General features: G+C 44.8%; 1 protein-coding gene across 1 annotated transcript in view; it reads right to left on the minus strand.

Moving 5' to 3' along the window:
- DAGLA (diacylglycerol lipase alpha) overlaps positions 1-25,823 on the minus strand; it is a 100,835-nt gene extending 75,012 nt beyond the window's left edge. Inside the window, exon 1 of the mRNA XM_067541463.1 lies at positions 25,778-25,823. The gene's annotated coding sequence lies outside the window, so the exon portion shown is untranslated. The remainder of the gene's footprint in view (positions 1-25,777) is intronic.
- Between the last annotated feature and the right edge of the window lie 1,580 nt (positions 25,824-27,403).

The following is a 27,403-nucleotide window of genomic DNA, read 5'->3' on the forward strand; positions in this document are numbered from 1 at the left end:
AGCTAGACTGCTTCTAACTAGGCCAAGAGTTCAGCGCCCAAGGAATCTATATAAACTTGTGACAGCACATACACTTCCAAACACACCATATAAACAGACGAGAAGAGAGACAAAATTAGCTTCCCCTGCTTTCTTGGTGTAACAGAGGAAACAACCCTGTTAAGTGAGACAACACTTCTCAGATAGATATACACATACCATGCACATGCACACCTTCACTTGACAAAAGCACATGGGCATACGGGCATACAAACATACACTGGAAACTTAGGTGACTTCCATGCAAGAACATGCACACAGACCACTCCTACTAACATGCAAGCACACAGTCCTGTCCACACACCTGCTAATACACCTTCACACTAGTATGCCAGCAAGTACACAGGCACACAGCTACCCCACCTACCTCCATGCAAGTTACCACTCACATGCACCCACCTATACATATGCACATCTCCAAAGGCACACACCTACTGACATATACATGAACACCTGCATGCAAGCCCATGCAGTTACATGCAGATATCCCCAGGAAACATGCAGGCTCTGCAGATATACTAGTACATTGTCCTATGAGGATACACTTCACAGGTCTACGCACCACACTGTTACCCCACTGCCAAGACACTTCTTTTTGCAGCAGGCCACATGATGTTGCCAGCAGATTGAGGGAAGTGATTATTCCCCTCTATTTGGCACTGGTCAGGCCGCATTTGAAGTATTGTGTCCAGTTTTGGGCCCCCCACTACAAAAAGGATGAGGACAAGTTGGAGAAAATCCAGCGGAGGGCAACAAAAATGATTAGGGGGCTGGAGCACAAGACTTATGAGGAGAGACTGAGGGAACTAGGCTTATTTAGTCTGCAGAAGAGAAGAGTGAGGGGGGATTTGATAGCAGCCTTTAACTACCTGAAACGGGGTTCCAGGGAGGATGGAGCTAGGCTGTTCTCAATGGTAGTAGATCACAGAACAAGGAGCAATGGTCTCAAGTTGCAGTGGGGGAGGTCTAGGTTGGATATTAGGAAAACAAGGTTACTTTCCAGTAACTGTTGTTCTTCGAGATGTGTTGCTCATATCCATTCCAATACAGGTGAGTGCGCGCCCCGTGCACGAGTCTCCGGAAGCTTTTTTGCCCTAGCAACCCCCGTAGGGCCGGCTCCGGCGCCCCCTGGAGTGCTGCGCTCATGTCGCAGTATATATGGCGCTGCCGACCCTGCGGGCCCCCAGTCCCTTCTTTCTGCCGACTCTGACAGCGGGGACGGAGAGCGGGTTTGGAATGGATATGAGCAACACATCTCGAAGAACAACAGTTACTGGTAAGTAACCTTGTTTTCTCTCTTGGAGTGATTGCTCATATGCATTCCAATATAGGTGATTAAATAGCCATACCTTGGAGCTGGGTAGGAGTCACTGGCGAGTAGTCCTTCTCAGCACGGCTGCTGTACGATGGCGTAGTGGGACGTGAAGGTGTGGACCGATTACCAGGTCGCTGCTCTGCAGATGTCCTGTAGGGGCACTTGTTCCAGGAAGGCCGCGGATGAGGCCTGAGCTCTGGTTGAGTGCGCAGTGACAGGTCCTGGGAGTGGCATCTTCGCCTGCTCGTAACAGGTCCGTATGCAGACGGTGATCCAGGTGGAGATGCACTAGGTGGAGACAGGTGAGCCTTTCATCCGTTCTGCCACTGCTACAAACAGCTGTGACGACTTCCGGAACGGCCTGGTCTGCTCGATATAGTATGCCAAGGCTCGTCTGACGTCCAGCGAGTGCCATCTTTGCTCCTCCTCTGAACCGTGTGGTTTAGGAAAGAACACGAGGCGGAAGATATCCTGGTTGTAGTGAAACTGAGACACCACCTTGGGTAGGAAGGCTGGGTGGGGTCTCAGCCGCACTTTATCTTTATAGAAGACCATGTAGGGGGGCTCCGAGGTCAATGCTCTTATCTCAATCTCTTATGTAATGGCCACTAGGAAGGATACCTTCCAAGAGAGGACGAGCAGCGGGCACGTAGCCATGGACTCGAAGGGTGGTCCTGTCAGCATGGCGAGGACCAGGTTCAGATCCCAGAGAGGCACCGGGTCACGGACCTGCGGATATAGCCTCTCTACCCCTTTGAGGAACCTAAGGGACATAGGGTGTGAAAAGATCGACCTTCCTTCCATCGGTCTGTGGAAGGCCAAAATGGCCGCTAGGTGTACCCTCAGGGAGGCCAGTCGCAGGCCCTGTGTCTTCAGATGGAGCAGGTACTCCAAAATCGCCTGTATGGGCGAATAGCTTGGCAGGACACCCCAGGACTCCGTCCAAACAGTGAAACGCTTCCATTTAGTCCTGTACACCACCTGGGTGGACTGCTTTCTGCTTCCCAGCAAGACTTGCTGGACCTGCGCCGAACAGGCTCTCTCTCCCTCCGTCAACCACAGAGCCTCCATGCTGTCAGGTGGAGGGAGTCCAGGTCCGGGTGCAGCAGGTGCTCCTGGTCCTGAGAGAGCAGGTTGTAGCGTTTCGGAAGCGGTATTGCCGTGGCTCTGGAGAGGTCCAGCAACAGGCTGAACCAGTGCTGCCTCGGCCAAGCCGGTGTGATCAGGATGATGTTTGCTTTGTCTCTCTTGATTTTTAAGAGTACTTTGGGCAGCAGCGGGATGGGGGGAAAACGCGTACATTAGGGGCCCCATCCACGTTATGAGGAAGGCGTCAGAGATGGAGCCCGGCTCACGACCCCGGAGTGAGCAGAACTTCAGGCACTTCTTGTTCCATGCCGACGCGAATAGGTACAGTTGGGAAACACCCCAATTGCGGAAAAGAAAAGTTGTCACCTCCCAGTGTAGTGACCAGTTGTGGCGGGGTAAGAACGACCTGCTGAGGTGATCTGCCTCGTCGTTCCTGATCCCCAGGAGGTGAGAGGCAGACAAGTGGAAGTTGTGCCTCACCGCAAGGTCCCAAAGTCATACCGCCTCGTGGCAAAGAGCTGAGGAGCGAGCTCCTCCCTGCTTGTTTATATAAAACATGGCTGCTGTATTGTCCGTTATGACCTGAACCACCTTGCCCCTCAGGAATCTCAGGAACACCTTGCAGGCCAGGCGGACTGCCCACAGCTCCCGCATGTTGATATGGAGGCGCTGTTCCTGTCGACCAAAGCCCTTGTGTGCTGAGGTCGCTGCTCATGTGGGCCCCCCCAACCCACATCCGAAGCATCCGTGATCAGGGTTATGGAGGGTGTCAAGTCTGCAAAGGAGACATCCCTCAATACCTCCCTCGGGTCTGTCCACCAATTGAGGGACGCTAGTATTTGGGCCAGAACAGTGACTACCTTTCTCAGAGAGTGCCTGGCCAGGGCGTATACAGAGGCCAACCAACCTTGAAGAGGCCTGAGTTTGAGGCGAGCCAGCCTCACCACGTAAGTACATGCCGCCAGGGGTTGCTACTTGCTGTGTGATAGCAAGGGGCAAGCGTTCCAGCTACTGTCGTGGGCGGAAAGAAGGAAGTGGGGGCGGAAAGAAGGAACTGGGGGCCCGCAGGATCGGTGGCACCATATATACCGCGGCATGAGCACGGCATTCCAGGGGGCACCAGAGCCGGCCCTGCAGGGGTTGCTTGGGCAAAAAAGCTTCTGGAGACTCGAGCACGGGGCGCGCACTCACCTACAGTGGAATGCATATGAGCAATCACTCAAAGAGAGAAAAAGTTTTTCACTAGGAGGGTGGTGAAGCACTGGAATGGATTACCTAGGGAGGTGGTGGAATCTCCATCTTTAGAGGTTTTTAAGCTGCGGCTTGACAAAGCCCTGGCTGGGATGATTTAGCTGAGGTTAGTCCTGCTTTGAGCAGGGGGTTGGACTAGATGACCTCCTGAGGTCCCTTCCAACTCTAATATTCTATGTCTCTTCTCCCTGCAGAAAATGCCTCCCTAGCTCTCTACAATCCCTACCCCAAATAGGGGAAAGAAAGTCATGACTGGGCCTCAGACAGATCAACGTGAAAAACCTTCCCAACAGTAGATGGCTGGAGCCCAGCAAAACAAGGGGAATGATGAACTAGCTGTTCAGACGGGCATCTTTCTGTAAAACAGCACTCGCTCTTCCAGGCCTGTACCTTTTGTAGGCATCTGAGATGCAGCTACGCTTGTTGAATGGCCCTCTTTTTCCAGCTCAGTTAAATCAGGCTTAGGCCCCTGAAGTCTTCACGAGGGTTTGGTTCTATAAGGGCCAGGAAAATCATGTCTCCCTCTTTTTTCATGTCTCTCAAGAAGCTCAGAGTATAGAAATGGGTTATAGACAGTAAATGCTGATCCAGGGATATTACAGAGGCATGAAATGAAGGGAGAAAGTTGCTTGGTAGAACAAAGGGCTTTCATTACCATGTGATGCATCCAATAATACATCTCTTCTCAATATGGATCTTCCCCTGCTCTTATTTGATGCTGCTGAAGTACTGGTGAAATTCTACTTTATTGATTAATAAAGCCTTGCAGTAAAGAGAATTTGCTAACTGTGTTCAGACAATAAGACTATTTAAACCAGAGTAAAGCAAGTGTTTCAGTTGTTTCTAAAGAGCTTTGAAAATTAAAAGCACTATATAACTGCAAGGTATCTGACACGTACAGAATATATAATCACCAGTTTCTTAATGTGCTGAGAAACTAGCCAAATACTGGCCATTATACTGGAGATTTGGAAGAGACAGAGGCAAGACAGCAAGGAAGAGAGCAAGAGGATATACCAAAGGTGATGACAATAGAGGAGATGGCAGTCACAGGATTTGCCAAGGGAGAACCCACTGATTTGAAGCACTATAATTATTATCTATATATATTATTACATAATTATTATATAATTATTAAATGTATTCCTATTTGAGTTGGTGGGAAGCAGAGGAAAGAATGGTTACTTACTTTGTAACTGTTGTTCTTCGTAATGCTTTGCTCATGTCCATTCCCAATTAAGTATGCGTGTGCCACATGCATGGATGCCAAAAATATTTTCCCTTAGCGGTATGCCGTAGGGCCGGCTCTACCACTGCTTGCAGCATCGCATGTATATGCCTGCATATAGGGTGCTGCCGGCCCTCCCCTCAGTTCCTTCTTGCCAAAACTCCAACTGAGCGAAAGGAGGGTGGGTGTGAAATGGACATAAGTAGCACATCTCGAAGAACAACAGTTACAAGGTGAGTAACCGTTCTTTCTTCTTCAAGTGCTTGCTCATGTCCATTCCCAGTCAGGTGACTTACCAACAGTATCTATCCCTGGAGGCAGGCAAGAGTTCATGGATGTGATATCTGCAACACCGCTCTGCCAAAGCCAGTATTGTCCCGAGCCTGCTGCATGATAGCGTAGTGGGAAATGAAGACATGTACTGAAGACCAAGTAGCAGCTCTACAGATGTCCTGCATTGGAACATGTGCTAGGAAGGCTGCTGAGGATGCCTGGGCCCTTGTTGAGTGGGCCGTTAGGGATGTTGGAGGTGTGACTCCTGCCTGTGTGTAACAAGCCTGGATACAAGCTGAGATCCATGCCGAGATTCGTTGGGATGGTACCAGTAACCCCTTCATCCAATCGGCAATAGCAATGAAAAGCTCCATGGATCGACGGATGGATTTAGTTCTCTCAATGTAGAAGGCTAGAGTTCTCCTGATGTCGAGAGTGTGTAGGTGTCTCTCCTCACTCGAACTGTAAGGTTTTGGAAAGAAGATCACTAGAAAAATGTCCTGGTTGACATGGAAATGGGAAATCACCTTCGGCAGAAAAGCCAGATGCAGGTGTAGTTGAACCTTGGCTTTATAGAAGATCGTATAGGGAGGCTCTAAGGTCAAGGCTGTAATCTCTGAGACCTGCCTTTCAGATGTTATGGTCACCAGGAATGCCACCTTCCAGGACAGATGCATGAGGGAACATGAAGCTAAGGGCTCAAACGGTGGCCCAGTAATCCTGGAGAGGACTAGATTCAGATCCCATTGGGGAGTTGGGTCCTGTACTGGTGGGAAGAGCCTTTCCAGGCCCTTGAAGAACCTGGCCATCATCTTGTGTGAGATCATTTTACCCCAAACTGGAGGCTGAAAAACAGAAATGGCTGCTAGGTGCACCTTAATCAATGTGAAAGCCAATCCTTCTTGTTTCAAGTGGAGCAAGTAGTTTAAGATCAGCTGAATAAGAGTCTTAGTTGGAGAAGTACCACAATCTGCTGCTCAGCAGGTGAAACATCTCTACTTTGCCAGGTAGGGCATTCTGAAGGATGTTTTTCTACTCTCTAATATAATCTGCTGGATTTGGGCTGAGCAGGATTGTTCTTTCCATTTTAGCCATGGAGCATCCATGGCATCAGGCGCAGGGAGGCCAGGTCCGGATGGAGCAGACAACCATGATCCTGGGAGAGGAGGTCCAGCTGCGACAGGAGTGTCCACGGGTGGGTTCAAGCAGCATCCTGAACTAATGTTACCGCAGCTACGCTGAGGCCAACAGGATGACCCGTGCTCTGTCTCTTTTCACTTTTATGAGGACCTTGTGGATCAAATGGTATTGGTGGGAAGGTGTGCATGAGATACCCGTCCAAGGTAGGAGAAAGGCATCGGTCAGTGAGCCATCATCAAGCCCCTGCCAAGAGCAGAACTTCCCGGTATGTTGTGACTTACACAGAAGTCCCATAAACATAAGGCCTCCCAACATAGGTCTGGAGACTGGGCCCATCCCTCCCTGTTGATATAGTACATCGGGGCCGTGTTGTCCATGAGTACCTAAACTACTTTTTTGAAAAGTTGGGGCAGGAACACCACGCAGGCTAGATGGATCGCCCTGAGTTCCCTGACATTAATACGTAATGCCAGATCTTTTACGGTCCAGGTGCCCTGGGTCTTGAGGGTGCTGAGGTAAGTTCCCCATCCTAGCTCTGAGGCTTTGAAACCAGCAATAACATTGGTCACAAGACCTTGAAAGGCACCTCTGTCAGTACGTGTTATAGTTTTGTCCACCATGACAGGGAGGTAAGTATTTGTGGAGGAATCATGAGTATCATATCCAGGAGATGCCTGGACAGGGAATACACCGTTGTCAGCCATATTTGGAGAGGCCAGAGGTGCAATCTGGTGTACTGCACCATGTAAGTACAGATTGACATGTGACCCAGCAGGCAGAAGCATATCCTCACCATGGTGAGTGGGTGGGCTGATATTCAAGCTATAAGCTCCAACATTACTGGGAACTTTTCTTCTGCTAGGAGCGGTCTGGCCTAGGTAAAATCCAGGACTGCCCCAATAACTCTATCCTTTTAACTGGAAGAATTGTTGACTTCTGTTTGTTTATGAGCAGGCCCAGTGCTTGGCAGGTGGATCAGACAATCGTGATGGTGTCCTGGACTTGCATCTTCGACCAAACCCTGATGAGCCAATCATCCAGGTAAGGGAAGACCTGCATGCCTCTGAGTCTGAGGTAGGCGGCAATCACCCCTATGCATTTGGTAAACACACTGTGGTGCGATTGACAGGCCGAGGGGGATTAATATCAGACTGACAGACCTATAATTAACTAGCTCATCCCATTTACCCTTTTTTAAACACTGGCTCAACATTAGCTTTGTTCCAGTCTTCTAGAACTTTCCCTGTGTTCCTAGACTTAGAGAAAATCAACATTAATGGTCCAGCGAGCTCCTCAGCCAGCTCTTTTAAACTTTTGGATGCAAGTTATCTGGACCTGCTGTTTTAAAAATGTCTAACTTTAGTAGCTGCTCTTTAACAACCTCCTGAGATACTAGTGGAATGGAAAGAGTGTTATATGATATGACTACAGCATCAGTTTTTTCCCCAAGATACAGAACAGAAATATTTATTGAACACTTCTGCATTATTATTGATAATTCTACCATCTCCATCAGCTAATAATGGACCTATATAATTGTTAAGATATTTTTTGTTCCTAACATACTTTAAAAACTCCTTTTCATTGTCTTTAACCCTGCTGTCATAGATCTGTCCTTGTACCCCTGAGCTTCCTTTATTAATTTTCTACAATTCCTAGCTTCTGATTTATATTAATTACTGTCAAGTTCTCCTTTTTTCCATTTATTTTATAGCTGCCTTTACTTTCCCTCTAAACCAGGTCAGATTTTTAAACCAATATAAACTTTCTTCCTTGGTTGTGGCTTTTTGGGCAGCTAGTAAAGTGCTCTTAAACAATTGCAAACTATCATTCACATTTTTCTGGTTAAATTCTTCCTCCCAGCTGATCTGGCTCATAATTGTTTTCAGCTTTGTGAAACTGGCCCTCTTAAAGGCCCAAGTATACATATCACAGGTCTGGACTTCATTCTGTTTGCATATTATAAATGTGATCAAGTCATGAACACTTGTATCTAAATTACCATTAATTTTTAGTTCCTCTTTATCTGTCAAGACAATCATGATCGGTTCCTCTTTATCTGTCAAGACAAGGTGTAATATAGAATTCCCATGTGTGGGGTGCAACGTTTTTTAAGTTAGGAAATTGCCATCTATAATATTTAGAAATCCCAAGGTTGTTTTAGTACCAGCAGCATGAGACCTCCAGCATATGTCACTCAGACTGAAGTCCTCTATGATCACGCAGCTTTTTTTCCTACACATTATAGATAGGTACATAAGCAGCTGGTCATCTTGTTCCCTAGTGTGATTTAGAGGTCTGTAGCAAACACCAACTAATATCTCATCTTGTGCTTTATCTGTTAGGACATTTGTCACACTGGCTGGATAAGGAGGACCCTTGAGGTGTATTCAGGAGCTCTGATTACTCCCTTCTACACCAATCTCGGGTTGGGGGTGTCACGTGGCTGGATGGGGGGACACATTTGGTATATTGTTTGACATCAGTATGTCAAAATCATAGTAATTCATGTAAGATATGCCATGTCAAGTTCTGTTAGAAAGGCTATAATGTGCTAAGTAAGATGATGATGTTTATGTTCATGTGTTATATGTGTAATGGAAGTTATGGATATGTTTGATATATCCGTATTTCAAATTGTGCTGTGTCTGGGTCACACCCCAGACAGGATGGCTGCAGAACAAAAGCCTGCTTGATGGCCCATTAAGATAGTCACAGGTGCAAGGTACCCAGGGGGAGAAGCCAGGGATATACCTGATGAGTCACCAGGACTTTCTCATGTGACTCTGGACTCCATTTTGGTTCCTGTGAAATTCCACAAGCAGCATGGCAAGGGCCAGAGATCATAAAAGGCAGGTGCCCAGGATCCATTTTGTCTTCAGTCAGGTTCAGCCTTCAGCCACTTATCTACCTCTGGATCAAGTCATCTGCAACTAAAGCTGTGAAAAAAAGGACTGAGACCCATTCAGGTACTAGATGTATACTAGAGGGACTATACAAGCCTCCAAACTCCACAATTATTCTAGAAACCTGATAAAAACTTGGACTTTCAAATCATTTGTATGTATCTGATTGCTTTAATCCTTTAACATTTCTCTTATAGTTTGTTTCTTTCTTTTTATAATAAACCTTTCGTTTTATTTACTAAAGGATTGGCTGGCAGCGTGGTATTTTGGGTAAGATCTAAACTTATATTGATCTGGTACTGTGGCTGACCCTTTGGGGTCAGGAGAAACCTTTTTAGTAAAGAGCATAGAGTTTAAATAACTGGTCTCTTTACTGGACCTAGTGGCTGACTGGGAGCCAGAGACTGAAATGCAGTAAAGGATGCTGTTGGTATTTGTATACTGGCTTCTTGATAATCAATGTGGGGAATCAGAAGCACTGTTTGTGGCTGGTTGGGAAGTCTGACTTCAGTGTCACCCACCAGTGCTGGGAGAATCTGCTCTCCTTTTACAGCCTTCCCTGACCTTGGCATTTTCAGGTGGCTGCCCTAGGCACAGAAGGGTTACAACATTGATCCATAAAACATTCCTGATAATTTTCTTCTGAGTTACCAGCAACTTGGAAACAGGCATTGAGTGCCACTCCCTTTTCTCCTTTGCCCACTCAATCCTTCCTACATAGTTTATAACCAGGGATCCTAGTTTTCTGTGATTTAAAAAACCCCAAAATTCTCTGATTAAAAAAACCCATAAAAATCCACATTTTTCCACAATTAAAATGAAACTCTGAACTTTAGTTTCCTGAGCCACAATAGATATATGTATCAGATGATACAGTGGAACCCCATTTATCTGATCTAATTGGGACTGGGGCCAGATTGGATAATCAAAAATTCAGATAATCTGGAGAACTTCAGACCCAGGCAGCAGGGCTCCCACTATCAGCCCTGGGCGGAGGGGCTCAGGCTTCAGCTGAAGCCACCCCAGACTGACAGCGGGAACCCCGCCAATCAAGGCTGACAGCCCGAGCCCCAGTTTCGTTAATATGGACAGCTGGATAATAAAGACTCAGATAAACATGTTTGTACTGTATATGTTTTTATTTTTTCACAAAATGTAAAAAACTAGAAATTCTCTGGAAAATTGCAAATTCCATGTTTTTCTGAGTTTTCTCATGGCAAACAGATTTCTAGGACTGCTAGTTATAACTCTCTTGATTTTAACATTTCAATCATGGGAACCATCCCACCTGGTTTCAGTAATAGCAACTAGATCAAATTTATGCTTATAAATAAGCAATTCCAATTCCTCGTTTGTTTCCTATACTCCTGTGGTTGGTGTACCTACAGACAATTAAAGAATTTCTTCTCTTCATGTCCTTTGGTTTCTGAATTAATTTTGTTCTTAACGTCTTGATTTTGTGCTGAATGCTCACATCTTCCCTCTTTTTTCCTCCCCTTTTTGTTATTAATTTAACACCCTCCCGACTACTCCACTAGCTTGTCTCACTAGAAGATTAGTCCCCCTTCTATTGAGGTGGAGGCTATCCAAACTTTACAGATCTTCCCTGTATCAACAGGACGCTCCCACCTTATGCAACAGTGGTCAGTAACAGATATCCAGATACCATGGTGACAGTGCTATAACAAAACAGAACAGAGTAATATGGGAGGTTATCACAATTTAAAAGGCCAAGTTTGACTGAGTGGATGACAGAATCACTCAAGACCTCTGAGATATGGGAGCAGGTCATTCTAGTGAAGATATTTTGAGGCATGATAAGAAGCAATGTGATAGTGAGTTAAGAGAGTGGTTACATCTCGGATAGGTTAAGGAGGCTGAGATGATTGGAGTTTGGCTGCCATCCTTTGTTTACAGATTTTGTTTTGGGTTAGGCAGATATTGGTGATAGGAATGTCCATTTTTCCAAAGCTGCTTAGTTCTCCATCACTACATCATTCCATTTGGTTCTGTTTATCTTGGGATTTTCCATAATGCCAATCACTATAACATCGAAGCGCTAGATTTTAGAGTTTGTGAGTGCAGGGAGTACCTAACAGTGTTTAGACAGTGGACATGAAGACCAATGAAGTGCTAGCAACTTCCAGATTTGAAGATAAATCCCTCCAGCTGGGAGGTGATGAATGAAGAAGGACATCTGAGTTACGGTTCAATGAAGAGTTCTGAATCAAAGAAAAAGGGGAGGCTAGAGGCCTGTGAGATGGGAATCGTGTAACAGTGTCTTCAAATACTTTATCCCCCTGTGTGGATCCTAAGGGTTGAGGCAGAAAAATTCTATTCTTTGCATGTGGTTTGTTCCACAGCAGAGATTTAAATTTCATATTTTGGAGGGGAATGGGGGTGAAGTCCATTTTTTATCCTCTTTCCAGTATCCACCCATAAGCACTCTCTCCAGTGGAGAGGCTCTTCAACTTTGGAAATCTCCCTCCCAAAATACCCACACCTACACAGTTACTCTCTGCAATTTTCCAGATCATTGGAGAGTGCAGAGGAGATGAAACAGTCAGCCTCCCCTGAAAAACAAGCAAATCAGGCTGAAATCCTCTTACTTAGCACTTCCGTACTTCTGTAGTCTTCTTCTAGGTGAGCCATCTCTGCTGCTGAGCTGGGAGGGATAGGAAGAAGGAGAAGAGTCACCCTTCATGCTAAGTTCCAAGTGATCACTAGCTAAAGAACCAAGCAAGGAAATGGCCCAACTTGACAAAGCAGGATTCTACTCTCTGAACTTTTCAAACTGCAGGCAAGGCTTTAAAAATGAGTGCCTCCACAAATGAATGCTGAATTTGAAGCCATGCATAAAGGAAAGTTAAGTGACAGAGCTATGTTGGATTTTGATAAGAATGCTCCAGAGGGTCCCTTTTGATGGGTGTTGACACGGGCCACATGCGGAGGTAGACTGAAAGACAAAAAAGGGCAAGGTAAGAAGAGCTTTTCTTAAAGTAAGCCATAGCTGGTTTTGTGTCCTTTGCACTCCTGGAAGCCACGTGGTTTCACCTTCCATACAATAGGAGTTAGCACAGTTCATTTGCAGTTAGCAGAATGGGAAGATCCAGCACCCAATTTTGTCAGAACTTCAGAGGACCTTGTGGGAAAATCATGAGGCCTTTTCAAACCTGATAAAGTTAAAATGCTTGAACTGGAAGTTATGTTGGACAGTGGCTAAAAAAACATCTCTGTGATGTATGCTGCAACAGCAAATACACTGTATACATATGTGGTGCTGTGAGAAGCTGCAGCATCACTTCAACTCTACTCTTCATTCCACCACGTAGAGAAGAATGCACCCTCCTCATCCTCTGACAGGTGTGAAACAACACAACAGTCCAGCTCAGCCATACTGGCTTCTAAGGTTCTTGAAATGGATCACCATTCCTAGTTTCATCCACAGTTATGTGGCCATTTTCATTATCCTTTTTATGTCTAGACTACTACCTATATGGTATTGCACTGCTTTGGTACTCTCCTCCCCACCTCCTGGTTTAACTATAAGCACTGTAGTTGCCCCAACTATTTGATTCAGAGTTTCACTTGTTCTTCTGCCATCCCTAGCAGAAAATAAGAACTGACTCAGGGGGCTCATCCAGAATTTGAACCTGAAACCTCTCTGATTCAAGTCTAGAATCATACCCCAGACCAGCGACAGTGTGGAGTAGATGGAGAGAGAGAAAATCAGTCATATGGACTGAGCAGCGCACCTCTTTATTTATGGGAGTCTCACATATTCACAAGTTACCTAAATGCTCACAATAACCAGCAAGACAGGTTAGATGTCTCCTCACACCTCATTGTGACTTCATGAGACGAAGCTATGCTCTCATTCAGTGAATTTCTATTTCAGTGAGTGCCTCTCTCATACTGTGACACTCTCAATGAGCAGGAGATGCAATGACAAGCTAATCAACCATAGTAAAGAATCACTGTTTGGATCTTCCAAGCAGTTCTCCTTCCCTTACATGTCACAGGGCATTGAACTGCATCAAATAAGCCACCCTGCAAGCCAGAATGGGAGAGCAAACACTCATGAAAATAATCATCTGGGCTCACTCTTCCCTAGAGGTGCTGATGCACTGACATAGTGTGTGTTGAGGAGAGGACAACTGACATAGGTTCACATTAAAAGGACTGACACTCTTGCTTCCGAAAGCATTCTCAGCTGGTACACATACATAGGCACAGTACACTCTTAGTGTTGCAGAGCCACCAAGGAAATGGAACTGCATCCAGCACTGGGATCTCACATTTAATGGAAACTGCTCTATGAACACCTACATGACTCAGACAATAACGTTTTAGAGAATTAATATAAAAAATACACACTAGCGCAATACTGAGCTCTGAACTGAGCAAACACATAAGGAAATGCTCAGTTCAGGTTCCCACAGTAACCTTAACAATAGCATTCTGCATATATGTCCTGCTTTCATTACCTAATTACCAAACATACCACACATGCAGCAACACAGATCTGTACATAAGACTGTAGAAATAGGAGCAGTTTAAACAAATCAACAATAGAGAATTCATCTTCTCAGTGTTGTTCTAGAGCAGCATAGAAGCACAGACCTTTCCATTATTATTGTTTGCTGAATAGTACACTTGGCTAGTGTTATGTGATCATGAAATGGAATAAGCAAGGGGTTTGAATGAGGATTAAAACAATACTGACTTTTTAAATTCTAGATCATATTTGGCTCCACATAAACAGTGTTCTCTTCCTGCTTCTGGGAGACTGCAGTTTTAAGTGAATCCACTTGGCAGAAGCTTTAAAGAAGCAACAGAAAGCATGCTGACTGCTGAATGAAGATCTTCAGCAACACTAAGCTTTCTGGGTATGGGAACCAGTACCTGCAGTTCCACAGACATCCATAAGCAATGTAAAGGGGCCAAGGCCAGGCCTCCCCATCAGAGACCCACAGGATGTCTGATGGAGAGGCTGGAGAGAAGTATTCCCACCACACCTCTACAAAAGACCCACACAGATAGCTGCAGAGATAGGTGTGCAGGAAGAAAAGCATTGCCTACAAAACAATAAACCAGGACCTCCTAATCACTATCACTGAGCTTCCAAACCTTTGCTGCAGATCTGCTGGCTAGAGTCTCTGCTCTCCCTGCTGATTTTTGCTGCAAAGGGAGAAAGGAAACAAAGTTGAAGCATGCCAACCTTCTTTGAACTTTTACGAAGAAATTCACCATGGGAGGAAGGAAGGGAGAACCAGCCAAAAATCCTTTTTTGGGGAAAGGGAGATCTAAGCCACTGAAGAGAGGGAGGGAGGGAGGGAAGAAAGAAAGAAAGATCATTACTGAATCTCAGAGCCTGCGTCAACAGACTCGGGCTCATGGGGTTGCACTGTGCTGCTAAAAATAGCTGTGTGACTTTCAGGCTCGGGCACCGAAGCCTAGGGAGGGAGGGTGGGTGGGCTTCAGAGCTAGAGCCAAATCACCAAGGAGGATGAATTTAGTCAGAAAAATGTGAATGATAATTGGGAATCATTTAAGAACACCTTACCAGATGCCCCAAAAGTCACAATCCCTCAACTGAGGAAATAGGTCAAACCAGTTAAAACACCAACCTGATTTAGAGGGAAAGTGAAGGCAATAATAAATATATATATATATATAAAACAAATGGAAGAAAGGGGAAGTTGACAATAATTAATATATATAAATTAGAAGTTAGGAACTATACAAAATGGATAAGGGACACAAGGAGAAGCCTATGGTCAGGAGAGTTAAAGACAATAAAAAGGTGTTTTTAAGGTATATTAGGAACTAAAAGAACCCTGACAATGGTACTGATCAGTTGTTAGAGGAAAATGGCAGAATTACCAATAATCATTCAGAAAAGGCAGAAATAATCAATAAATATTTCTGTTCTGTATTTGGGTAAAAACAGAGATGATATAGTCTCATCATATGGTGATAAACCTTTTTTCCATTCCATTTATATATCTGGAGAATGTTAAACAGAAGCTAATAAAGTTAGACATTTTTAATTCAGCAGATCCAGATAACTTGCATTCAAGAGTTTTAAAAGAGCTGGCTGAGGCATTAATTGGTTCACTAATGTTGATTTTCAATAAGTCTTGGAAAACTGGGGAAGTTTCAGAAGATTGGAAGAAAATTAATGTGTTGTGCCAATTTTTAAAAAAGGTAAGAAATGACCCAGGAAATTATAGGTCTGTCAGCCTGATATTGATCCCAGGCAAGATAATGGAGTGGCTGATACAGGATTCAATTAATAAAGAATTAAAGGAGGGTAATGTCATTAATGCAAATCAATGTGGGTTTATGGGAAATAGATCTGGTCAAACCAACTTGATACCTTTCACTGATATTATGAATTTGGTTGATAAAGGTAATAGTGTTGACATAATATATAGTAGACTTTTATAAGGCATTTGTCTTGGTACGGCACAACATTTTGATTAAAACACTAGACTATAAAATTAACATGGTACACATTAAATGGATTTAAAACTAGCTAAGTGATAGATATCAAAATGTAACTGAAAATAGGGACCTGTCACTGTGCAGGTGGGTGCATGCCCAATAGGATCCCACAGGGATTGTTTTTTGGCCTTACGCTATTAAACATTTTTATCAGTGACCTGGAAAAAAACCTAAAATCACTGATAAAGTTTGCAGATGATCAAAAATTAGGAAGTGGGAAACAATGAAGAGGGCAAGTCACATACAGAATGATCTGGATTCTTTGGTAAACTGGACATAAGAAACAATATGCATTTTAATATAGTTAAATGTAAATTTATGTATCTAGGAACAAAGAATGTAGGCCATCCTTACACAATGGAGGACTCTTATCCTGGGAAGCAGTTACTCTGAAAAAGATTTGGGGGTGGTGATGGATAATCAGCTGAACATGAGCTCCCAGTGTGATGCTGTGGCCAAGAGTTAATGCAATCACGGGACTCTCAAGTAGGAGAATAGGAGCAGAGAGGTTATTTTTTATCTCTATATTTGGCACTGGTACCACTACTGTTGGAATAATGTGTCCAGTGCTGGTGCCCACAATTCACAAAGGATGTTAAGATAGAGAAGGTTCAGAGAAGAGCCACAAGAATGACTGAAACATTAGAAAACACACCTTATAGTGATAGACTCAAAGAGTTCAATCTATTTCACTTAACAAAGAGAAGGTAAAGGGGTAACCTGATTACAGTATATAAGTATTTAAATAGGGAACAAATGTGACAAAGGGCATTTCAATCTAGCAGAGAAAGATATAACACAATGGAAGTTGAAGCTAGACAAATTCAGACTAGAAATAAGGTGTACATTTTTAACAGTGATAGCAATTAACCATTGAAACAATTTACCAAGGGTCGTGGTGGATTCTCCATCACTGACAGTTTTTAAATCAAGATGGAATGTTCTTCTAACAGATCTGCTCTAGGAATTATTTTCGGGAAGTTCTCTGGCCTGTGTTGCATAGGGATCAGGCTAAAAGATCACAAATGTCCTTTCTGGCCTTAGAATCTTTAAGGCATGGGGGAAAGACCTCTGTTCCTCAGTTCCCCATCTGTAAAATGGGCCTAGACTTGGGGGGGGTGGCAGCCAAAGCCATGAAACTGACAGGAGTCAGCCCTATCCAACCTTGGTGTTGGAAACAGGAGATGATGACGATTATTATTTTTCACTTTCTACTTACTCAAAAACATGAGAACTATTTTTGCTCAAACTTTCCTAAACAAAACAAAAAAAGAAAAATCACCTTTAGACAAAGATCAAATTTGTTAAATTTTAGCCCCAAAGATAAGAGTTTCAGAAAGATAAGAACAACTGAAAAGGTTACATTTAAAACCAAAGGCAGATTTAACTACAGTAGTTGCGACCGTTCCCACAATAGTAAAACCCGATGCCATATACCTGCATTCTGGTGGAATAAATAAAAATTACAAAGCCTAATGTGGATAGTGCAGAATGGAGAAGAGAACCTAAGTAAATCAACTTCAAGTAAAAGATTAGCTTTGTTTGTGAGGAATCCATTCCAGCAGGAATCTCCATCCAAAGCTATCCAGACATAGAATTAAAAGGTAATCTACTTTTTCTGTTTGTGATAATCCTGTTGGCTCAGAATGGGGGGCACATAATGCACTTTCACAGACATTTTTCCCTCTCTATGGTCTCCCATCCAAGTACTGATAAGCCCCATTACTTTCAAAAGTGGATGAGAACAGTTCCACTCTTTCAAGCATCTCATCTGCTGTCTCTTTAAACACAACTTCCCACAGCTCCCATACTTTATCCAACTCAGGATGCACTTATTCATCTGCTAGATCATTATCTGATTCAGTGAGACCATTAGTTTTAACAATTTATAAACTGCTGCTCAGGTGGCAAGTTGAAAAGTTAAAAAGGGTGATTTATTAGAGGAAAAGCAAGGTGCAGTCAGCTCACCAAAGGAAGAGGTTCTCCTTCTAGAGTGGATATAAAATGTTGCTATATAAGAAAAATAGCTCTAGAAACCCCTTACCCCAAGGAAAAGCAGAACAGAAGCATTTGGTGCTACAATGCAAGACAGACTGTAGAATCATATCGAGACCTTTAAATGTTTGGAGCCTCACAGCCTATCATCTCTCTCTGCAGTTAAAGCAACTAATGTACCGTACATACTGGAGTCAACACTTTCAAGGGCGAAAGGTGGTCCAGGGCACTAGCCTAAGATTTGGGAGACCGGGGTTCAATTCTCTGCTGCATCACAGACTTCCTGTTTAACCCTGGGAAATTCCCTTAGTGCCTCCCTCAGTTCCCATCTTTAACAATGGGGATAATACTTTCCTGCCTCACAGTGGTGTTGTGAAGACAAAATATATTTAAAAAGATTGTGAAGTGCTTTGAGATCGACTGATGAAAAGCATTATATAAGAGCTCGGTATTATGTAATTATTATTTCAACTGTTAGCACTTTTATATTTCTTCAAACATCCCACTTAATAGTTCTTGCTCGGAAGGCACTAGCATATACCAGGACTGAGGTTTTAAAGCAAAGCTTTTTTATTTTGTTTTGTTTTGTTTTTATTGGGCTCTGATAATTTACAAAAACCAGCATATGAAAACTTAATTTACAGGTTAAAAATAAAACTTACAAAACCCCCACACGTTTCCCACCCCCAACTCTTTTAAGAGTCCCTTCCCAGAATAACTCACTTCTAGACTGAGACTAAACATGAAAAATTTCAGCCCAAATGATGTTTTTAAACAAAGCAAAAAGCCATTGACTACTGGCCCTCTCAAGATTAACTCTAACATCACAAATACAAACACTCAATCTAAATCTCACAGGGATTATATGAAAATCTGTGGCTGGTTCACTCAGATCCCCCAGGGAATCCAGGCAGCTGTAGAAACAGGAGTACATACAGCAGAAAGCTATGGGCCAAGAAACGTGCAAGCAAATTAGATTAATCAGAAAGGGCAGCTAGAGGTTCCGAGTTTATATCTTTAGTATTCACTCAGACCCTGTCTACACTTACTTCCGGGATTCAGCGGCAGTCGACGGGAGTTACGCAAGCTACGCAAAAAACCTGCGTAACTCCTGTCGACTTCTGGGCTCCTCTTCTGCGTGCCGTCTTCACTGCACTGTGCCGATGGGGACATGGTGCTATGCCACTTGTGAAAGTGGTCTTAGTATGTCGATTTCTGGATCAACTGAGCAGGTCTTCACTGACCGCTCAGTTGATCCAGAGAAATCAATCTGACGGCGGCGACTTTGCTGCCGTCAGTGTAGCCGTAGCCTCAGAGATGCATATAACATCAGTGGGTGATATGAAAACTACTACAGCAGAACCCTCCCTGTGGTGGCCGGGACAACAATGAATGTAATATTAGCTCTCCCATCTAACCCCACGAGCAGACACACACAAATAAAATCTAAAAATCTTTATTGGCAAGAGAATTTATACAAGTATTGTATAAATTGAGAGGTAGTAACAGCTATTACACTCAGTACAGTGCATTGAGTATCTACATAGGACAAGCCTTCCCAAGTAGGGTTTTTTGAAGGGAGTGTGGGGGAAAGTTATTACCATGTCCACTTTCATCCATTTTTGATGCAGTGACAGATTGTTATGTACCTTGCTCAGCCATGCATCTCTTTTCTCCTAGTTATACAATTTTTTCTTATTTTTTTAAAGGAGACTTTTATTTCTGATCATTTCAAGAAATCGCTCTTCTCGGTCCTTCCTAGTCTAGACCCTGGAGTGGAAAATATCTCTGTTTTAATCTCTCCTCTGTCTTACTGGTTGCACAATTGTTCCTTTCTGTGATTCCACTGTGCTTGGTGTCTCCCAGTTCCTTCTTCTAGCTTACCAGCAGCGAGTCTATATTTGGTAATAGTATCTCTGAGTTTTGTGTATTTCAGTGTGGTAAGGTCTGCTGCTTGGTTGAAACTTCTGTGGAGATATACAGCAATCTAGTTTTTGTGACTTTTGATCTATTCTTTCCCAGTACGTAGTAGACAGTCTTCTCAATGCTCGGTCCAGTGACTTGAATGAAACTCCGTTTTTGTTGAAGTTGTTAGCTCCCTTTGCTCTTAAAGATCAGCACTGGTAAGGCCTATCAGTGATGCCATCTAGAAGTGGGACGTGTTTTGTCAAGTTTCTAGTTCTGGTCTCTTCATACTTTTTTGTGGAGGGAGTATACATTACCTTGGTTGTGATGGCACCAGAAGATGAGTTAGTTGTTGGGTTTTTCTACATGCAGATTAGAAGAGGGCACATATCCCAGTTCTGTTCTACAGAGTCCTAGTTTGGGGCACATGTAGTATTTGCTCACAGAACAGCAGATATAGAGTGGCTTTCTGTTGGGGTTTTGCCCCATTTTGTGTAGTTTTCAGTTATAGTTGGGTTTCAGACTTTGCTCTTATATGAAAGATGTGTTGAACAGCACTTAATAGTTTTAGGAATAGTTTAATCAGGGGGTTTTAGTTGTCCAATGCAATTTTTATGGCATAAAAGACTGACATCCACCCCCATTGATAACCTATGCCAGCAAGATGCTTTCCATATTGAAAAGCAAACACCAATTCTCAAGAGATGGCCCCCTCACCCACCCAAACACTTCCATATAAACATAGACACCCCTTCTTCACCACACACACACACAGGGCCCAGCAGAAACCAGTATCAGAAAACCAAGAGATGAAATCGTTGTTTTTCCAGAAACCACATGCAGGAGTTGGTAACCACATCCTGCAATTTCACTATCTTTCAGTCACTGCTATTTCAGAACTCTTACCGCTTATCCTGCCCACACAAACACTGATGTTTCCCCCTGCCACCAACGTGAGCTACAAAACCCTCCCTGACATACCTGAAAACAACCACCAGTCCATTAAAGCCTCACACCATTAGCTGGCTACATGGGGCTTTTCCTGACAAGTATGCAACCTCCTTTCTACCTGGGAGGATGCTTATATTTTCCTTTGAAGCATTTCTATTTAATATGATGGCTTACAGCTCTTTAGGATAAAGATTCTTAATCCTTTTCATTGGTCCTCCTCAGAGACACCCCAAAATCTACTCTCAGCTTCAGCATGGAGGAGAGGCCTATGGTGCTTATAGGAACTAGTGCGCAGTGCTCCACCTTGATCTGACTCTAGATACAGAGTTGCATAGTGGGAGCCATAATTTCTACAGGCACCATAGCTGTATTTAGAGGTGGTAACTGCAATCTCTTCTGAGACAGCTAAGTATGGTTCCCACATTCCTTGGAAGGGCACAGCATGGCCCTTGGTTGAGCAAAGTTTAGGCATCCCTAAACTATAAGATGCATGGGTCTTGCCAGTGTGGTACAGCCTGTGCTTTTACATGCAAACAGCACTCTTGATTTTCACTGTTGTGGATTTTAAGGACAGATCTCATGACCTGCCCTGGCTAGAAAAACTTTGGCAGGATTCGTACAAGTACTTTTCCAAATACTGATCCTGGACTAGTGAAGAGAGGAAAAAAATCCCTGCATCAAATCTCCTTCCTAAATATAGCCTCAAAATCTCCTATTCCAGTCTTAGAAAGTGGCACTGTTATTTAATGCTACTAAGGAGTAGAGCTAGTGCTGCTTGCACTGATGGTCAAACACACACTTCCACCGCAGTATGGGGCAGGGGTCACTTGCTAGGATCATCCAGTTATATCTCACTAAATCAATTCCCTGCCATTGCAGGGGCCTTGGATAATGGTGCACCTCAGTTCCGCCTGTTCTCTGCCTGTGGCATACAATAGTTTAGTCCCAAGGGCTGTAATACTTTAGTCTAATGCTGGTTATTGGGCTTGGGGATGTTGTGACATTCCCCAGGGTACAATCTGGACTGCTGAACAGCTGTGTCCCCTCAATCCTCCAACCTGGGGAGCCTTTTGCACTGCTTCACTGTGAGAGTAACCACTCCTGGCCTACTCAAACACAGACTCTAGTACATAAATTACTGCCAGCTCTACTGTATGAGCGCTTAGCCAGCCACCCAAGAACTACACTGCAGAGTGACACCAACAACTTCCCAATCCTAGACATGTGCCCAGAAATCTGCGTCTTGTACTGCCCATCTCTTTTCTTCTGGACAATACAAGTTCATAGAAAGTCCGTCATTTTTATTAATAGAAAATTATATGCACAAATCCTGTTCTCAAATTATTATTATTTATCAACTACAGAAAGATAGATTTTAAGTGATTACAAGTAATGAGTCATAAAAGTCAGAATTGATTACAAAGAAATAAAAGGTAAAATGCAAACTAATACCTAACTTATCAAGCTAAGTGAATCCGAAGCAAAGATTTCTCTCACCACACACTTTAGCAGTCTGAACTAAACTCCTTTCAGACAAGATTCCGTCCCCCCCATCAGTTCAAAGCTGGTTTTTCGTTCCTCAGGTGTCATGGTTGCCATGGATAGAGAGAAAGGAAGAATATTTTGGGGCCTCTGTCCTCCTTTCTTATAGCTCCCTTTTTCTTTGAAAATCATCTACAGCTGAAACAACGAGAGTTCTTTAGCCTCTGAAAATCTACAACTGAGGTTCAGGTAACAGCTAGTCTGATTACACAGATGTTCCATTGCAGTTCCATTGCCCAGCTGTTCCATTGCCAAGATGTAAATTTCTCACTCACAACCTTCTTTCTCCCAAAGAATGGCCACTTAATCAGGTGATAGTCCATTTGATTATGCTGACACCTGGTTGAGGTGCTGGATAACCTTTTGTCTCTGGGGAACTGATTTGAAGTTGCTTCCCCAGACATGGAACGTGTCTTATACAGCAGAATTTTATAACTCTCTACATACAGTGTGGCCACACATTTTACCAGGACAATAATGTTCAGCAGATTATGAGTTTTCAAATGATACCTCACAAGCCATACTTTGCACAAAATTTATCATAGTCTTGTAAAAAGGATGAACATAAGAGTACAGACTGTCACACATGTTTACTGACCTGTAATAAACAGAAGGTCAGATTAGATGGTCCCTTTTGACCTTACATTCTTTGGGTATGTTTGCACTGCAATAGAAAACCCATGGCACTGAGTCGCAAAGCCTAGGTCATCTGACTTAGGCTTGCAAGGCTCGTGCTGCAGGGCTAAGAACAGCAGTGTAGACATTTGGGCTTGGGCTGGCCTCTGAGATCCTTCCTCCTCTCAGGAGCTCAGAGCCCAGCCTCCCCCAGGCCAAGCCCAAATATCTACACTGCAATTTTATAGCCCCACAGCCTGAGACTCCCAAGCCACAAACAGCTGACCCAGGCCAGCTGAGGCCATCCTGCTGGTCTTTTACTGCAGTGTAAACACACCTTCTGATGCTGACTGTAAGTCTTCCTCTTCATATACAATATTCCATACCAGACAAACACAGCATGTTAGAGCACTGGACTGGGTCACCAATGACTAGCAGACTGGCTCTGTGGATGTGGGGAAAGCAGTGGACGTGATATACCTTGACTTTAGCAAAGCTTTTAATATGTTTTCTCACAGTATTCTTCCCAGCAAGTTACAGAAGTATGGGTTGGTTGGATAAATAGACCAGTGGTTCTCAAATGGTGTTCCGCGGAACCCTAGGGTTCCGTGGGCTGAGTGGAAGGGTTCCGCGAAGAAGACATACCGTGCTGCCGAATGTTAAAAAAATCTGGTGCCGCCGATCAGCTGCTCGCGCGCTGCCAAAATCAGCCCTGAAAGCGTGCCGCCGAATCAAGCAAATACTGCGCCGCCGAAAAGAGGAAGATTTCCTTGACTTTTCAGCGGATGGTATGTCATGTGTGGGCAAGGGTTCCGAGGGCATGGTATGGTCGGGCAAGGGTTCCAAGGGCATGGCATGGGCGCGCAAGAGTTCCGTGGGTGGAAAGAAATTGAGAAACAGTGAAATAGACTATAAGATGGATAGAAAACTGGCTAGGTCATTGGGCTCATCAGGTAGTGATCAACGGCTCGATGACTAATTGGCAGCCAGTAACAAATGGAGTGCCCCAAGGGTTGGTTTTGTTCAATTTATTCATTAATGATCAGGAGGATGGAGTGGATTGCATACTCAGCAAGTTTGGGGATGACACTAAGATGGGTGGGAGTAGTAGATATGCTGGAGGGTAGGGATAGGATACAGAGTGACCTAGACAAATTGGAGGATTGGGCCAAAAGAAATCTGATGAGGTTTAACAAGGAAAAGTGCAGAGTCCTGCACTTAGGATGAAAGAATTCCATGCACTGCTACAGACTGGGGATGACTGCTAAGCAGCAGTTCTGCAGAAAAGGACCTGGGAATTACAGTGGAAAAGAATCTGAATATGAGTCAACAGTGTGCCCTTGCTGCCAAGAAGGCTAACGGCATATTGGGCTGCATTAGTAGGAGCATTGCCAGCAGATCGAGGGAAGTGATTATTCCCCTTTATTCAGCACTGGTGAGGCCACATTTGGAGTATTGTGTTCAGTTTTAGGACCCCACTACAGGAAGGATGTTGTCAAATTGGAGAGAATCCAGTGGAGGGCAAATAAATAATTATGGGGCTGGAGCATATGACTTCTGAGGAGAGGCTGAGGGAACTGGTCTTATTTAGTCTGCAGAAGAGAAGAGTGAGGGTGAATTTGATAGCGGTCTTCAACTACCTGAAGAGGGGTTCCATGGAGGATGGAGCTAGGCTGTTCTCAATGGTGACAGATTACAGAATAAGGAGTAATGGTCTCAAGTTGCAGTGGGAGAGGTCTAGGTTGGATATTAGGAAAAACTTTTTCACTAGGAGGGTGGTGAAACACTGGAATGGATTACCTACGGGGGTGGTGGAATCTCCATTCTTAGAGGTGTTTAAGGCCTGGCTTGACAAAGCCCTGGATGGGATGGTTTAGTTCGGGTTAGTCTTGCTTTGAGCAGAGGATTAGACTAGATGACCTCCTAAGGTCCCTTCCATCTTTAATTTTCTATGATTCTATGACTTGGATTATAATGCCGACTCTGCCACTGATCTGCTGCATCACCATGACCAAATCATTTTACTTTTCTGTGCCTTTCACTCTTTCTGTCTTTTGTCTATTTACATTGTATGCTCTTTGGGGCAGGGGATGTCTCATACTATAAGTCTATACAAGACCCATCACAATAAAATCTGTAATAATTATAACAATACTAAAGAGGCACATTGAATTTGGACTCAACCGATATTGCCTTATGGAAAAAGAAATATTTCCTGTAAATTAAAGGAGGAATTACAATGCTGAAAGACCAACCCAATCTGCTGAAACTAAGGGGTTTCCACATATCAAATAAAAAGAGAATGCATTTCCTAAGCATGGACCCCAAAATTCACACACAAAACTACAGCCCCAGAAACCAGGACAGAAAACAGTATGAAACCAATAATCACCATATACAAAACAAAAATAATCCAAGAGGGGATATCCTCCCTTAACACCCACACAGCAGCAGCAAGAGCTACCTCCAAAGTTGATCCCCACCCCATCAGCAATAGGCACTCAGCAAACTCCAGTGTAAACTGAGCACATACAAATCTTCAGCAAGAGACACCATCCTTCAAAGCCACAACCCCAGGAGGCAACTAGGCCCCCAGGACCTAAACACCAGCCCACAATGCCCCTCTCTCAAGTGCCCCCAGGGGGTAACTCCCCCGACACAAGCCACACGAAAAAAACACAAACAAACAAACATCCATGGGGCAGCCAAGGCTCATTGCGCTCCCTCTCCCCCAACCCCACTTCCTGAAGCGCCCCTTCCTCAGCTCCAAGGCAGCCACCACCTCGCCCGTGACAAGGGAGAGGGGCTGCGGGCTCCTCACCAGGGCAGGAGGCACCTTCCCCCTCCTCGCTCCCATGCCCGGGGGGGGGCCTGGCCCACTCACCACCAGGGCAGGGGGCACCTCCCCCCCCCCAGCCCCGCCCCGCCCCGCCCAGGGGGGTGGTTCCTCCGCCCAGGGGGCGCCCCTTAACCCCCCCTCCCCCATCGGGAGACTCTCGGCCCGGCCCGGCCCTTCACCTCTCTGCCGCCGCCTGCGCCGCCGCCGCCACCGGGCCAGGGCCGCCGCCGCCGCCGCCGCCATCCCGGGGTTCCCCGGCCCGGCCTCTCCCCCCCCCCCCCCCGCGATTCTCCCCCAGCGCCTCCGCCCGCCGGGCCGCCCACTGCGTCAGCTCCGTAAACCCCGAGTACGCACCCAGCGGTAACCATGGCGACGGCTGGGGCCTGCAGCGCCCCCTGGCGCCGGAGCGCGCGGCCCGGTTCTACAGGCAGCGCCCGCGGGGAGGGTTGGTTGGAGGCTGCTTGGAGGCCCCGGCTCCTCTCCCTTAGGGGTGCTCAGAGAGGGGCCCTGTTCCCCTAGGTGAGCAGGTCAGGGGTCCTGTCTGTTGGAGGTGTAGAGAATGGGGTGTGATGACAGCTCAGCTCTGCGACCCTGCTTCCTCCACCCTGACCCTATGGGCAGGTCTACACTTAAAACACCGCAGAGGCCATGGTGGTGCAGCGGCACCAGTGCAGCGATAGCAGCGCAGCACTTCACTTCCGTGAAGACAAGGGAGCATTTCCCCTTGGTGCAGTTAATCCACCTCTGCCGGAGGCAGTAGCTACGTTGATCGGAGGAGCCCTCCCGCGACTAGCGCTGTCTACACCAAGGTTGGTATAACTGCATTGCTCAGGGGTGTGTGGATTTTTCACACCTCTGAGCAATATAGTTATACCGATGTAAGTTTATAGTGTAGACCTAGCCTAAGACCAGAGTGTTGCCAAGGCCTGCCAGTCCCAGCCACCTCACTATCAGTGTTTCCCCATGAAATAACAGGGCAGAGGCAGCCAGTGGTGGATGAACCCCATCCAGGAAAGCACTCTCTCTACTGACCAGTTCCATTGAGTCTTCAGGCATTCCTTTAATCAAGAATGATATTTCTACAACAATAATAGGATTTCTATAATGCTCTATGTCTCCGAGTACTGCGTAGAATTAACTAAATAATCCTCCCATGCCAGTAAATAGGTACATATTATCCTCATTTGGCGGCCTGGGAATTCAGCAAAGAAAATTTACTTGGCTAAGGCAACGCACTTAGCCAGTGCCTCGAGCTCAGCCTCTTTTTAGTTCCTGAAATGTGAGGACACATTTTGCTTCCAGCTTCCACTTTCCAGGCAGAAGCAGAAGTGCTGAATGCCTCCAACAAAAGCCTGTTTGCACCAGCTCTCCAGTCTGAAAAGATTCAGATAAGCATCCACACCAAACCTAGGTGTGATGACCTTGCTCCAAAAGTACATACTTGACCTAAAGAATCTCCTTTAAATATTAACAGCATAGGGGCCTATGAAACACAGATGATTCCATTCTCATTCTCCCACTTGACTTGGTAGAATATTAATTAAATAATGTATTTATTGAATATTATTTTGCATTTTTACCAGTTCTATAGATAGTGGAGTAATGTAGTCAATTCCTATTCTTGTTTATGCTGAAACTTCTTAGATTGCTCTGGCAGTGTCCAGGGAGGGGCCTTTCAGAGGGCATAAATTACATCTATACTCATTTTAAGGCCCCTTTAGCATGCCAGAGGAGTGTAAAGTGGCTTTGGTGTAAATGAAAATCAGGCCCTGAATATATAATAATTTTACCCAGTGTACAGCATT

This window comes from Emydura macquarii, unplaced genomic scaffold (genome assembly GCF_026122565.2).
Source record: "Emydura macquarii macquarii isolate MOO-44397 ecotype Brisbane River unplaced genomic scaffold, CSIRO-AGI_Emac_v2 contig_670, whole genome shotgun sequence".
Lineage (NCBI taxonomy): Eukaryota > Metazoa > Chordata > Testudines > Chelidae > Emydura > Emydura macquarii.